This window comes from Phoenix dactylifera, unplaced genomic scaffold, assembly GCF_009389715.1.
Source record: "Phoenix dactylifera cultivar Barhee BC4 unplaced genomic scaffold, palm_55x_up_171113_PBpolish2nd_filt_p 000267F, whole genome shotgun sequence".
NCBI lineage: Eukaryota > Viridiplantae > Streptophyta > Magnoliopsida > Arecales > Arecaceae > Phoenix > Phoenix dactylifera.
Window position 1 is genome coordinate 1 of NW_024067755.1, and position 12,952 is coordinate 12,952.

General features: G+C 37.9%; 1 long non-coding RNA gene across 1 annotated transcript; it reads right to left on the minus strand.

Moving 5' to 3' along the window:
* Window positions 1–8,667: 8,667 nt before the first annotated feature.
* LOC120105361 lies at window positions 8,668–12,693 on the minus strand. Its single transcript, XR_005507732.1, has 2 exons — window positions 9,507–12,693; window positions 8,668–8,948 (listed from the first exon to the last, which is right to left on the minus strand). It is a non-coding gene; the product is annotated as an uncharacterized LOC120105361 (long non-coding RNA).
* Window positions 12,694–12,952: the final 259 nt, after the last annotated feature.

The following is a 12,952-nucleotide window of genomic DNA, read 5'->3' on the forward strand; positions in this document are numbered from 1 at the left end:
CTCTATAGATCTTCATCCCTAGGATGTAAGATGCTTCTCCCAAATCCTTCATGGCAAATTGAGATGATAGCCAAACCTTTATTTCTTGTAATGCAGGAATGTCATTCCCGATTAAAAGAATGTCATCCACATACAAAATAAGAAATATAATAACTGAACTATTTACCCATTTATAAATGCAAGGTTCCTCTTCATTCTTAATGAAGCCATATGATTTGATCACCTTATCAAATCGTATGTTCCAACTCCATGAAACTTGCTTTAATCCATAAATGGATTTTTGAAGCTTGCACACCTTAACTCATCTGCAGATATAAAACCTTCAGGTTGCATCATATACACCTCCTCTTCTAAATCTCCATTTAGAAAAGCGATTTTAACATCCATCTGCCAGATCTCATAATCTAAGTGTGCTGCTATCGCAAGCATAATCCGAATGGATTTGAGCATTGCCACAGGAGAAAACATCTCGTCATAGTCAATACCATAACGTTGACGATATCCCTTGGCAACCAGATGGGCTTTTATAGGTCTCTACCTTTCCGTCTGCGCCCCGTTTCTTTTTGAAAATCCACTTACACCCTATGGGTTTAATCCCTTCGGATGGGTCAACTAATGTCCATACATCATTGACCTTCATGGATTCCATTTCGGATTGCATGGCTCCAAGCCATTTATCAGAGTCATACCTCTGCATTGCATCCATATATGTGATCGGATCCTCATCGTTTTCATCAAATTCGATAGGATCCCCGTTCCGGACCAAGAAATCGTAATATCTATCCGGCTGACGTGGTACTCTACCTGATCGCCTTAATGGTGCATCTAAGATGGGTTCTGGATCTGATCTAATCAAATCCAACTCAATTGATTCAGTAGATGGTATCGGGTCTTCTACATGTTGAACTTCCCTAAGCTCAACATTAGAGCTTTTAGTTCCTTCACTAAGGAATTCTTTCTCCAGAAAAACAGCTCTATTGCTTACGAACAACTTTTGTTCTTCAGCAAAGTAGAAGTAATATCCTTTAGTTTCTTTAGGATAACCAACAAAGAAACATTTGTCAGACTTGGGTTCAAGTTTGTCTGTCTTCAAACGTTTGATGTACGCTGGACACCCCCAAACCCTAAGGTGAGAGAGCATCGGCTTACGTCCAGTCCACATCTCATGTGGTGTTTTATTGACAGACTTACTTGAAACCTTATTTAGAATGTAGCAGGCTGACTCAAGAGCATATCCCCAAAAGAATATGGGCAGATCAGCAAACCCCATCATGGATCGAACCATGTCTAATAGAGTTCGATTTCTCCTTTCTGATACACCGTTATACTATGGTGTACCAGGAGGAGTCCATTGAGAGAGAATCCCATTTTCTCCTAGATATGTCAAAAACTCACTGGTGAGGTATTCACCTCCTCGATCTGATCGAAGAGTTTTAATACTCTTTCCAGTTTATTTTTCTACTTCATTACGATATAATTTGAACATTTCAAATGATTTAGATTTATGTCTCATTAAATAGACATAACCATACCTAGAAAGGTCGTCTGTAAACGTAATGAAATATGAATACCCACCTCTAGCATTTGTGTTCATTGGCCCACATACATCAGAATGTACAAGGGTCAATAAGTCACTGGCTCGTTCACCTTTTTCGGTAAAAGGTGATTTGGTCATTTTACCAAGAAGGCATGATTCACAGGTTGTCAATGATTCACAGTCATTAACATCGAGGATTCTCTCTTTACTTAACCTGTTCATCCTGTTCTTGTTAATATGTCCTAGCTTATGATGCCAAAGGTAGACATTCGTGACATTATCTATTCTAGGGCGCTTATTGGACTAGTACATTACATGAACAGGCTGTGACAAAATGTAAATGCCATTACTCAGAGTTCCATTCATTACAGCAGCACCATTCCAAATGATATTGCAATAATCCTTTTTTATTGATATTTCATAACCATTTTTGGCCAAAAGGCCTACAGAAATGACATTCAATAAAAAACTTGGACAATAGTGACAATCACTAAGGACATTTACATGAGAGCTGAATTCAAATTTAAGAATTCCTAAAGCTAGAACTGGAACTGATCTTCCATCTCCAACATTCAGGAACCTTTCTCCTTCTTCAAACCTCTCACTGACTTGTAGCTCCTGCAACGAATTGCAAATATTAAAAGGACTACCGGTATCCAATACCCAGGTCGAATTATCACAAATAGAAAAATTGCAAGGTGTTATCATATAAGTACCTTGATTGGCAACTGATTGCCCACTTTTTTTAGGCCGGTTCGGATCGAGGGATGTAATGTAAAGAGGACAGTTCCTCTTCCAATGTCCTTGCTTCTTGCAGAAGAAGCACTCCACCTTGCTCTGATCAGCCTTTTTATTCTTTTTCTGACTAGGCTGAGCATGGTGCACTTGTTTCTTTTGGATTTTATTTTTCTTTTTCCCTTTCTTAAAGGGGCGACCCTTGGATGAACCTCCCACAAAGTTCACCGTCTTCTTAAGAAGTTGGTGATCATTCTCAAACGTCTGTAGTAACCCCAACAATTGGTGATAATTCACTACAGGTTTCGTCATACGAAAATGAGTGAGAAAAGGACGGTATAATCCAGGCAATGAGTTTAGTATGGCATCCTTTCCCAATTGATCATGAAGGGGAAAGCCAAGAGAGCTTAGACGCTCGATCAACTCAATCATGTACAGTACATGATCAGTTACCGAGATCCCATCTTTCATTCGGGCGCTGAAGATGGCACAACTAGTTTTGTGCCTCTCAACGTCGTCAGGAATACCGAATGATTCATTCAACACTTGAATGATATCTTCCGGCTGCGTATTCTCAAAATGCCTACTAAACTCATCGCTCATTGCTTTCAACATGATGCATCGAACAGTGATCCGATTACTAAGCCACTTCTGATAAGTGTCTCTGACCGATCTTGATGCATTAGCAGCGGGCTGCTCAGGTGCTGGATCCGTTATCACATAAAGGATCCTTTTATGCTCTAGCACTATTTTTAGTTTTCTATGCCAATTATTAAAATTTGGACCAGTCAACTTGTCATTGTCCAACAATGAGCGAAGTGACAAATTAGTGGCCATTTCTGCATAAAAAAAAAATTTGGCTATTAGTATATGAATTGACTAAACTCAATAGACTTGGACTTTAGTCTAAAAGTACTCTCACTATTTTATACAAATTGGTAGCCTCTACCTTCAATTCAAAAAATTACTCTTAATTTTTTTAGTGAGCACTAGAACCCAATAGATCGCATATAGGCCCGAGTGTGGCTCGGCTAACCCATATGCACCTATTGGTAGGTTCTTAACCAATTGCTTCACCAAACAACTTCTACTGATGATTTTGCCCTAGGTTCTTCGGCAGGCGTGTGGCGCCTCCACCGAATACCCTAGTCAGGTCCAACCATTAAATGATAGGGTTAAGTCTAATCAACTAATAGACGACCAAGCCCGAGTGTGGCTCGGCTCACCTGACCGCCTATTGAAGGTACACTTAACTCATCATATATTGAATGACAATTCCAATGCTTGATAAGTACCAGGCGTGTCGCGCCTCCAATAATTATCAAAATATTGGACCCATTATCACCCAACTTAATGGGAGGCTATGACCTAGTTATCCCCATAACCATTTCATTTTAAGGACCTAATAATTTTAAAGGATTTCTTAATTAGGATAGATAAGAAGATCCGGTTAGTCTAATTTCTTTCACTGACTGCACCAAATCAGATTAGACTCAAACCGGTTAAGGAGGCACCTAAATCAGTCAAACTGATTTTTCTTATAGGCATGGGCTAACTCGAATCATTAAGTAATCCAATCAAAATGTGATTGACCATGTCGGCCAGGTAAGTGAGATCGGTGGAAGGGATATGCCATTAACTCGACAAAGACGAATCAGTGCGAGTAGCTCCCAATTAAAAACCACCGGTCAAAACTGCCAAACTTACCTTAGACACCGACTGGTTAATCAATTTCGATTTGATTACTCAAATGACTCGGGCTACACCTCTGAGCCTAAATCAAGTTCCATGTTGGTCTAATCAAAGACATGGACTTGATCCATCTACAACTATTGTAAATTGACCTAGAATTTTCTTGACCTAATCTAGTTACTACTTAATTAGATTTGATCAATTAATTCTATTTGTACATGTATGATTCTAACCTTAGGTCTAACCCAATCCTAGGAACTTGATTCAAGCTAACCCATATGCCCAAAGAATTATGCAATGTCAATTAATTGAGTTACAATTCTATTTCATAACACTTAATTCTCAATTAAGTTTAGACTTATGAAAGTTTTGATCATTGCATATTTCTTTTTAATTACATATTAATTACAATCTTTCAGTTCTTAAAACATATTTTTAGATCTGAGTTTTTGTAATTAATCACATGTAATCAGATTTAATTCATGTTTAAGTCATTATATTTAATGTTCATGCATCACATATACATAACAACATGAATTAATACAAACAACATACATCTTATGTATTTATTTTTTTTCACTTTTATTTTTAATCTGATTTGTTCATTAAAATCAGAGATCATATGAATCATAAACTTTATTTAGATCTAATCTAAACAATATTATAATTTTAGATTTATTCATGTTACTAATCCTAACACAAACATGCATCATATACATCCAAAATTTCAGATCTAGTTAATCATGCATAATCAGCAATTAAATCAATCATAAAAAATACTTTAGATCTAATCTAAGCATGCTCATGATTTCATATTTAATTGCAAAAATTAAAACATAAAAGTTTAAACATAAACCTGGCTCTGATACCACTGAAAGGGGAGTCTCCACTCCTACATGGGTTCGGTCCTATTAAAAATAAGGTGACACCCATGTATACCTATCAAAGCACGCATCTCTATACGCCTCCAGACGGAGAGCCACGCTTCGTCACATGATCACGCGTGAGAGTTTCCGGAGATCGGTCACAACTCTTGGACCTTTGCTCTGATACCACTGAAAGTGAATCCTAGGTTCTTCGGTATTAAGCATGCTGATTTTTTTTTTTTATAAAACCATGGCTGAACCTGATCGGGTTGCCTACGTATCTCTTTCATAAGGGGGATCAAGCCATACGTAGTTCTTTTTAAGTTTTAAAAATGCAGCGGAAAAATGAATCAAACAATTTAATTCATGCATGCTTACAAGATCAAATCTAGAAATCAGCACATTAAGAACACATAGGATTATGCCGAAATCGTTTAAACAATTATGCTAAAACTTTTATGCATGATTAACTATCAGATCTGAAACTTAAGAAATCTATTCCAATTAATCTCCGAATATCTATCGAATGGATTCTGGAGATATCTCCGTGAGGAGCCCCAAAAGAGGGTAAAACCTCGGAGAATCGGACCTAGACCTTGACACCATAATAAATGATTAATGCTAGATTAATACCTTTTATGATGGATGAAACTTATAGATCTGATCCTTGACTTCACAGCCATGCACACGAATGGCCTCTACGAGAAGTACACGCGAAGCCCTACGTAGATTGTCTTCCGCGGGAGTGCTAGCTCGCGCAGGAACGCTGCAATGGCTGAAGCTTTCTCCTTCTAAACACTCAACCTTTGATTGTTCTTCAAGGAGATGGAGGATGGATGTGAGGAAGAAGGAGAAGAAGGGATGGAGGCCCTCAAGAAATTTTTCAGAATTTTTTTGAAACCTCTAAATATGGTATATCTTGAACCCAAGGCATGGGGGTCTTTTATAGCCAAAAGATCCCCCCACGTATCACACCTAATTTAGCCAACTAATTTGGCTGATAAAATTCCCAAAAAATTCTGGTGGTTTGGCAGCTAAGAGGAGATAAACATATCCAAATTTCGTGCATTTTGGATCCCTAAAAGATAGGAATTCATGTGTCCAAAGTTCAGCCACAGACCACCCTATTTCATGCACCATGCAATCCCTATAAATTAGAAAATTCATCTAAATCTTTGGCTCCATTTTTATAGAAATTATATCCCCACGCATCCTCTCTTCTCACGCCAATTTTTGGCCAAAAATAAAGAGGATAGGCATAGAAAATATTGGAAATAAATTAAGGTGTCATTCTTCTCCAAGAAGATAAGGATGGGTTCCTAAAATTTAGGGATTCTTCTCCTTATCCAATTCTGATTATTTGGACTCATAATCCTCATCAAATAAGGTCTTCTAATTGATTTGGATCAAGCCCAATCCAATTGGGTCAAGTCCCATCAATTGGGTCAAGCTCAATCTACTTGGGTTGAACCCAATCCAATTAGGTCAAACCCTGATGCAGCCCAAATTGAATCCTATTCAATTTGGCTCAACCTAAGCCCAATTTACTCAATCAAATTGAATTCATTAGCAATCTAATTACTAATTAGTCCTCCAATAATTTAATAATTATTTTAATGCAACTTTTGCTTTGGATAATTTGTCAATCGAATTGACCAAATTACCCCTGAATGATTCTTAATCATCAATCAGCCATTTGATCAACCTAGAAACTTCTATGCGTGTGACCTCATAGGTTCGAACCTAAGCCGGTAGTATAGAAACGTCTTTCTATACTAATCGATGTGACCATCTAGCAATGGTACCCGACGTCCGGATAGGCCGAATATATGCGAAGCAAATATTCTGAAACCCTGGACTATGGTTACTATATAATTCAATCCCTTTGACTCCTAATGCCAAGATGACTTAAAGCTCACTGTCAATCCTATAATTAGTACATCCATTATGTGATTAACTTTAGATATTCCGTGACTCCTTACTGAGATTACCCTGGCCAAGGTTTTGCTAAATTAATCACAAGACATTATCTCCTATTTCCAGGAGGGGTCAATTCCATCTTAACTCACAACTGACTACGCAAGTACTTGACTGCACCCAGTGACCTTCCGTCACTGAATTAGAAATTCAGGTAGTCTAGTACCAAATTCAGTGAGTTGCTTGCTAGTCACAGGTTGCGGTCTCAGATCAGAGGGCCAAACTTATACCCATATCCACTCGAAACATCTCTCGACAGTAGAGCATTCCGGAATTGGTCACGTTCAGTGAAATGTACTCCTACACTTCACCTGTATGGCATACCAGTGTCTCCACACTTCTTGGTTAAGAGGACAACCAACGTATATGTCACACAACGATCTAATCTCGATAATGTTGTCGTCCTAGTAACAACATATCATTTGGTCGCGAACAAGTTTAAGGACTCAAAGATAAATCCTCCTTTATTATAACACAAGTCCTAAGGACTTCATCATATAAGAGTTCATTTGAAGATGAAATGATGAATAATGCCAAATAATACTTTATTAATTTGTCAATTCATTTACAAAATTCAATCATCAATATGCTGACAATTGACATTTAGGATACAATTTCCAACAGCACTGGTACCGGGTCTGGTTCCGAGATGGCAAATCTTGCTGATGACATTGTTCCCTTTTTTTAGGTTCAAATCTGACTTTTTAGGAATCGACATATATCTTTTAGTTTTAATCAGATTAGTGGGCCTTCTATTTGCAAGGTATTGCTATAAGAATGAGATTGAAGAGAGCACAAGTGGCAATTGAATTCATGGTGTTTTCTTTGCAATGAAATGCCAACCTAAGTGTCTTATTGGTCCTCTGTCTAGTCATACAATTTCTCAAGGATGACAACTTTCAGGATGAATTTTTCACCCTGATATAATATGAAAATGGTTGATAAAACTTACATGTACTGTTTCAATAAAGAAAATGGTATTACATTCTTCATCAAGTATATTGTAGAAATTAAAGGACCCGGCTATATAAGTTTAAAAAATCCAAACAAGAATAGAATGGGAATAAAGTAAGCACCTAAATCATGAAAATATATGCTATGAAAGAGGGACAAGTACGATAGATTTATTCAATTCATAAAAGATTTCTTACCCTGAAGAGAACAGGGCTGCTGGCAAATGAAATCCTGAAACCTCTTATCAATAAGTAGGTTCTACTTATAAAATGGCACATCACTTTTGTTATCATCTAGTTCTGAATAGAGAGCATCAAAATTACTAGTCTAGAGATTGCCCTCTATGATGGTGTTCTTATGGACTAGCTAGGTCACTCTTCCCTTAGTTTGTATTGTTGTCTCTCACAGCAGAGCAATGCTAGCTCTTCTTACTCTTCCTTGGTATTATTGTTGTCCAGAGTTTGGGGCGGTCGTCGTATGGTCAAGGAGAAGGTGTTCGGGAGGAGGAATGCATGATATGCCTGGAGGAGTTCGATGCCGGAGCGGAAGTGAGTATGGTGCCATGCTTCCACTCCTTTCATAGCCGGGGCATCACCTAGTGGCTGGATAAGAGCCATCTCTACCCCATCTGCAGATACCACATGCCCACGTCCAGCTCCTATCCACAGGGATAGCCTATGATGTAGTTTCTTTCTTTTGTGTTTAATTTCTTTATCTTTCTAGCTAGTTGTACATATGAACATTATGTATACAACATTTACCAAAACAACAATATGTATACAAGTACAGTGATTTGATCTTGAATTAATCAATGAAAATGTCAGATTTTTTTCTATCTGTGTAATCCTATGATATCTTTAATGTTCAAATTGAGCACCATCTGTTGATAAAAGAAGATGGGGAAACTTTGGAAAATTTTTTGGTTGACAATATTTTAATAGGCGACAATGCAAGCAGGAGGGCAGAAAACACATCCATGAAACTTGATACTAGCTGAATTCATATCTTTTCGGTGTTACCATGTACGAAAAACACCCTGATATGCCAAGTTTTGAACAAGTTCAAACTGTTCACCCATGTTCAACCAACTTATCATCAACAGCAGCCGCAGCAGCAGCAATGCCAACAAGATTTTAGTTCAGCATCTCTCACAAACAGAGTCGCCTGTTCTGTCAGTTGAGAATAGCCTGAAACGGCAGCAGATAGTCGATAGTTGCTTAGAAGATGGCGGCAAAGTTCCCAACCTAATGAAGAGGCTCATTAATTCAAACATTTTTACCAACTTTGCCAAATGGTTTAACAGCCCTCAGTACAACCGGTTTGCTGTGAACTCACAGATATCAGCTGAATGAAGGACTTCAAAGCATAGCATCGAAGGAAAATGAAGAACATGATAGCTTTGAAGATTAGTGGCATGGGGCCTTTGTTTGGCATAGTTTTATAGGGTTTAAAGAAGACATGTTTGGAGATAGAGAATTGTGGGTTGGGATGGTGTCCAAAGGAAGATGCCATTGAGTGTAAGTTAGAAAATTTACAAAACTATTTAAGACAATGGCTGAGTTAAAGTAGTGGGTTTTATCCACATTATATATGGTTTGGAATCGAAATTAAACTTGAGTTATCTTCTTCTTCAATAATGGTCAGAGGATACTATGGGAAATAAAATATACTGATACTTCAAATTGTATGGGACATGCCTTTTTCCTATGTTGATGGGTCACTAACACATTACACAACAAGTGTACCTGAAGAATTGTATGCCAATCCTTATCTTGAAGGGCACCATTACATGGGTCTTCCTTTGGAATCATTGGATTATATGGAAAGGATCGCATAACCTGGGAAAAGAAAAAAAAGATTCTCTCAAGCTAGTAAGAGGATTCTATAGAATTTGGAATATTCAATCAAATATCAATATGTAAATCAGTTAATTCATCCTCTATCTATCACACAATTAAAATAATTAATTGCTTCTTGGAGGAGAAATTTCTTTATTGAAAAATCTTTCATTTGTTTGAATGTTGGTTACAGTATCACTTTTAAACATAATATACTATAATAATTAAGGTCCTCAATCTCAATTCCAGATATCGCATTGATACCATATTATTCAGTATGGTCGGTATGGTACGATACGCAACTTATATTAAAATTGCCCTCTATTTATTTTTCTGAATTTTTATTTTGCTACACCTTGATACGGTTTGGTACGTCTCGATACAGATCAATACAAACCTTGATACAAAGTCGTACACCTCAGTAAGGATTGAAACGGCACGGTATGGGGTGGTATAGGGCTTGTCCTAATCCGAAGTTGAGTTTTGTACTTGTTTTCTCCTGGTCCACACCTCGATACCGTTTGGTACGTCTCGATACAGATCAATACAAACCTTGATACAAAGTCGTACACCTCAGTACGGATTGAAACGGCACGGTATGGGGTGGTATAAGGCTTGTCCTAATCCGAACTTGAGTTTTGTACTTGTTTTCTCCTGGTCCATATAGTACACTTCGTACCGGGCGATATGGTAAACTCTATATCGGCCGATACAAGGCGGTATAGCAAACCACGGTAATAAGCTTCTGTATAAGAGAAAAGAGGATGCACAAATAAGCAGAATTAAAGTTTTAACTAAAATTTCTAAGAACGTCACACTAATGTGATGATACATAATTCGAGGGAAAATATCATAAGAAACAGACCACAACCGTGCAACTAGTTTGTCTATTCTGTTGATGTGGTTGGATGAGTTGGATTATTAAATAATATTATTTTGATGGTCAACTTTATGGCTTTTGAACCTACTTCAGCTTTCTCATTAGCATCAATAATTTGTAATTCTTAGTCAATGGAAGTTTTCTCCTTGCTCTCAATATAATAAGTACTTAATCAGAAGAAACAGAAGCCTTTTCATGCAATGAGCAAAGGGTTTGAAACAATCAAGTAGCTAAGAATGATGTCCCACAGCTTGTAGTCTTTCACTATGAATGGGCAGCATAGAATATTCTATTCAACTTCAATTTACATAACATTACTTAAACATAAGGAAACAAGGATGAGCTGTCCCTCAAAGCGACATAAGTCATCTAAGAATGATCTCACCTAGTGGCATAAGTCCAAGCAAAGATTGATTTGTGTCTTGAGTCACATACATAGATGCGTTTGCAATTAACTATACTCATGTTTTGGTAATTTTTCATCTTACTTTTAGAAACAAGTTAGAAGTTGAGAGTAGGAAGGCCATAATCAGATCATATTAGATGGTCAGATCTATGAATGAGCTGCCCAAGCTCAAATTTTCCAAGCTATGAAGCAATGTGTTGTCAGCAAAACCTTGGTGTTACCTTTCAATGTTTGGTGTTTGATGTTATAACCAGCTGGACGGACATTCTCTTTGCAATCGTAAGGTATTCATATCTAGAGTGATAGCTAGGTTTGCAACATTGATGAAATTATTAGTTCATATAGCATTACTAAATATAGGTTCGGGTTGTATCTTTTACGCAAAATGAACGGTTGATGTTGCGAAAGAAGGTGAATCATTCTTTCACCTAAAATATACAACCCAAACCCACCAAACATAGGCTGGATTGATATGGTGATGACCATGGTACACCATACCGGCCCGAACCGGGCAGTACGAGGCATACCGTACCAAACCAGTTCTGTACCAGTATCTGGTATGGGTGGCGTACCGACACTCGATATGCCAAAAAAATTTCGTATCATACCGTAGCAACACTGTGCTAGTGTGGCACCGGTACGGGGTCTGGCACCGAGACGGCGAACCTTGCTAATGACATTGTTTCATTTTCTTAAGTTCAAATTTGACTTTTTAAGAATCTACATATTTATTTTAGTTTTAATCAGATTAGTAGGCATTCTATTTGCAAGGTATTGCTATAAAAATGAGAACGAAGAGAGCGAAAGTGGCCACTGAGTTCATGGCATTTTCCATCCAATGAAATATCAACCTAAGTGTCTTATTGGTCCCTTTTCCAGTCATACAATTTCGCAAAGATGACAACTTTCAAGATGAATTTTGCACCCTGATATAATATGAAAACAGTTGGTAAAACTTACAAGTACCGTTTCAATAGAGAAAAAGGTGTTCCATACTTCATCAAGTATATCGTAGAAATTACAGCACCCTACCATATAAATTTAAAAAATCCAAACAAGAATAGAATTGGAAAAAAGTAAGCACCCAAATCATGAAAATATATGCTATGAAAGAGGGAGAAGTACAATAGATTTATTCAATCCATAAAAGATTTCTTACCCTGAAGAGAACCTGGCAGCTGGCAAAAGAAAACATGAAACCTCTTATCAATGAATAGGTTCTATTTATAAGATGGCACATCACTTTTGTTATCATCTAGTTCTGAATAGAGAGCATCAAAATTACTAGTCTAGCAATTGCCTTCTAAGATGGTGTTCTTATGGACCAGCTACATAACTCTTCCCTCGGTCTGCAGTGTTCTCTCTCACAGCAGAGCATTGTCATTCTTTTGAGATCTTCATAACTCTTCCTTGCTGTAAATCACTTGTAAGGGTAGTAGGACACTTCGTTTCTTTCTCACCATTTTACCCAATGTGTAACAACCCCATCCAAACATAACTTTGGTCCAAGTTTGACCACTGGAACAAGATTTATTGTTCTTGAAAAAAATAATTTACAGCTGAGCATCTGTCATTCTGGGCTATTGCAGTGAATGGAGACGTGATGACTTTGGTAGATAATAGTTTAATGGGTGACCTCACAAGCAGGAGGGCAGAAAACGCATCCATGAAACTTGATACTATCTGAATTCATACCTTTTCAGCTGTTACTCTGTCCAAAGGGATTGGTTGCCGGACTCACCTACTGTGAGGACCCATGCGGGCGTGTGTTTAGTCCCACATCGGTTATTCGCTGGGTAGATCTTGGGTACTTATACAGGATCAAGGAACCCAAATAATACCTTCCGGCTAGCCATTTTGGGTGAGGTCCTGGGTTGTTACAAATGGTATCAGAGCGGACCCGGCCCATAACCTATGTGGACTAGGGGACACTGCAGCACGGATCTATTGGAGCTGACCACGGGCTGATCGTGGTGTTTGTGATTATATTCGAATGGATTTGAACCCTTAGCATGACGAGAACGTCAGGGCTTGAACGGGGGGAGTATATGAGGACCCATGCGGGCG